This window comes from Mus pahari, chromosome X (assembly GCF_900095145.1).
Source record: "Mus pahari chromosome X, PAHARI_EIJ_v1.1, whole genome shotgun sequence".
Taxonomy (NCBI): Eukaryota; Metazoa; Chordata; class Mammalia; order Rodentia; family Muridae; genus Mus; species Mus pahari.
The window spans coordinates 69,307,689-69,310,722 of NC_034613.1; positions in this window are offsets into that span (position 1 = coordinate 69,307,689).

The following is a 3,034-nucleotide window of genomic DNA, read 5'->3' on the forward strand; positions in this document are numbered from 1 at the left end:
AAAAAAAAAAAAAAACAAAAAAAACAACCAACCAAACAATCCAATCAAAAAATGGGAAACAGAACTAAACACAGTTCTCAACAGAAGAATCTCCAGTGGCTAAGAAGCACTTAAAGAAATGTTGAAAGTCTGTAGTGGTCAGGGAAATGCAAATCAAAATGACCCTGAGATTCCACCTTATAGGAATCAGAATGGCTAGGATCAAAAACTCAGGTGACAGCATATGTTGGCAAGGATGTAGAGAAAGAGGAACACTCCTCCACTGCTGGTGCGATTGCAAACTGGTACAACCACTCTGTTAATCAATCTGAAGATTCCTCAGAAAATTGGAAGTAGATCTACCTGCAAATCTAGCTGCACCACTCTTGGGCATATACGCAAAAGTGCCCTACTGTGCCAAAGGGGCATTTGTTCCACTATGTTCATAGTGACCTTGTTTGTGATAGCCAGAAGCTGGAAACAACCCACATCTCCCACAACAGAAGAATGGATACAAAAAATGTAGTTTATTTACACAATGGAATGATACAAAGCTATTAAGAATGAGGACATCCTGAGTTTTGCAGCCAAATGGATGCAACTAGAAAATATCATCCTGAATGAGGTAACTCAGACCCCAAAGAACATGCATGGTCTGTACTCACTGACAAGTGGATATTTGCCAAAAACGTACAAAATACCCAGGATAAAATTGACAGATCTCAAAATGTTCAGAGGCCAAGGGCCTAAGTGAGGACCCCTCCATCACAGTTTGGAGGGAGAAGAAAGCAATCACAGGACAGGGAAGGGAGGGAGGTATCTGGGTGGGAAAGGGGACAGGTTGGGGAAGAAGGAAACATGATTAGGTATTGGGTCAGGGGAACAGGACTGAAGCCCTGAGGGCCAGCAGAAAGAATGGAAACAGACAACCTAAGGAGGTAGGAGATGGGGGACCCTCCAGAATGTACCAGAGGCCTGGGAGGTGAGAGACTCTCAGGACTCAAAGGGAGGGAGTGTGGGCCTGGGTTCCAGAGGTTTTCCATGGAGATCTCTGTCCAGGCCTGGTGTGAGGGTTCCAGTGAAGGGAAGTGAGTGCAGGCAAGGAGACAAAAGTCTCTGCCTTCCAGGTAGCTAACTCTCAGCTATTCTGAACTGAGTCGGGTGGGGCTGGGCCGATGAGAAGCCTACTATCCAGTGAGGAGTTCAATGGGACCTCAGGTGGCTCTTCGGGAGAGATCTCTTCTCAAGTGTTACATACAGCTCTTGGAAAAAAAGACTCAGAGGAAGGAGTAGTTCTTGTGCACTTTTTAATATTTATTTATTTATTTATTTATTTATTTATTTTATTAGATACTTTATTCATTTACATTTAAAATGCTATCCCCAAAGCCCCCTATACCCTACCCTACCCTGCACCCCAACCCACCCACTTCCTCTTCCTGGCCCTGGCATTCCCCTGTACTGCGGCATATGATCTTCACAAGACCAAGGGCCTCTCCTCCCATTGATGGCCGACTAGGCCATCCTCTGCTACATATGCAACTAGAGACACAGTTCTGGGGTATACTGGTTAGTTCACATTGTTGATCCTCCTATAGGGTTGCAATGCCCCTTAGCTCATTGTGTACTTTCTCTAGCTCCTTCATTAGGAACACTGTGTTCCATCCAATAGATGACTGTGAGTATCTTGAACACCTTTAATTCCCTGGATGGATTTATATACAGTTCTGGGAGTGATTCAGGGTTCGACAGCAGGTACCTCTCATTGGCTTGGACAGAGAGTTTGGGGAAAACCTTATTTGAATGTGGGAAGGCTTGGTGCTGTTCCTACATGACTGATAGCCACGTGCCTCTCCTGTGGGGACTGTGAGGGTGGTAACTTTGACAAGAGCCAGGGGTCCAGGAGACATGATTGGACACCTTCTGTCACATGTAGGTGGAAATTACCACCTGCCAGGTCCCACTGGGGTTCAAGACCATTGCCCCATAAAGGACCTTAAACAAAATGCCCTACAGTGGGGAGAGGGGACTTGTAGAGCCCAACTCCAGCAGAAAGACAGGGCATCAAGTAGGGGATGGAGTTGCCATTCCACAGTCAAATACTCTGACCCATAAATGCTCCTGTCTGAATGAAATTAAGGGACAAAAATAGAGAAGAGCCGGAGGAAAAGGAGGTCTAGAAAAAGGCTCAAAGTAGGATCTAGCTCAAGAGGAGGCCCTAAGGCCTGACACTATTACTGAGAATATGAAGTACTCACAAAAAGGACCCTATCATGACTGCCCAGCAAGCAGCTAAAAGAGTCAGATGTAGATATTTATATGCAACCAAATGACAGAAGCTGCTGACCCCATGGTTGAATTAGGGAAAAGCTTGAAGAAGCTGAGGAGAAGGGCGACCCTGTAAGAGAACCAGCAGTTTCAACTAATCTGGATTCTTGAGATCTCTCAAACACTGTACTACCAACCCAGGCAACATAGGCCAGCTGATATGAGGCCCCCAACACATATACAGCAGAGGACTGCCAGGTCTAGACTCAAGTCAGAGAATATGCATCTAATCCTCAAGAAACTGGAGGCCCTAGGGAGTGGGGAGGTCTGGTCAGTTGGGGGTGACGTGGGGGTGGGGATGGGGGATGGAGGTATAGGATGTGGAACAGTCAGAATGTGGACTAGGAGGGGGATAAATTATGGATTGTAAAAAAAGATCATTTTTTTAAAAAAAGAAACTGCACAGTTCCTCTTGATTTGGATTATTAAAATTATAGTAAAATAATTGTATTGTTTAAAATTGTTTTGAACACTGTCATAAAATAATTGCCACTGCTGTTTTCTTCCTACTTAAAGATTTAAGTGAAAAACCTCTTATTTTATAAATTTACTACAAATGAACAAAACTTCTGTCTAGGCTGTCACCAAAAAGCAAATATGTTTTAAGCAATGGGAAAATGCCAGAGAAAAAAATCAGATTTCTTTCTGCTTGTGTACTGCTTTTTCCTATTCCATTTCACCACAGTGAATCATTAAAAATTACCTCTTTGCTGCTACTAATATTATC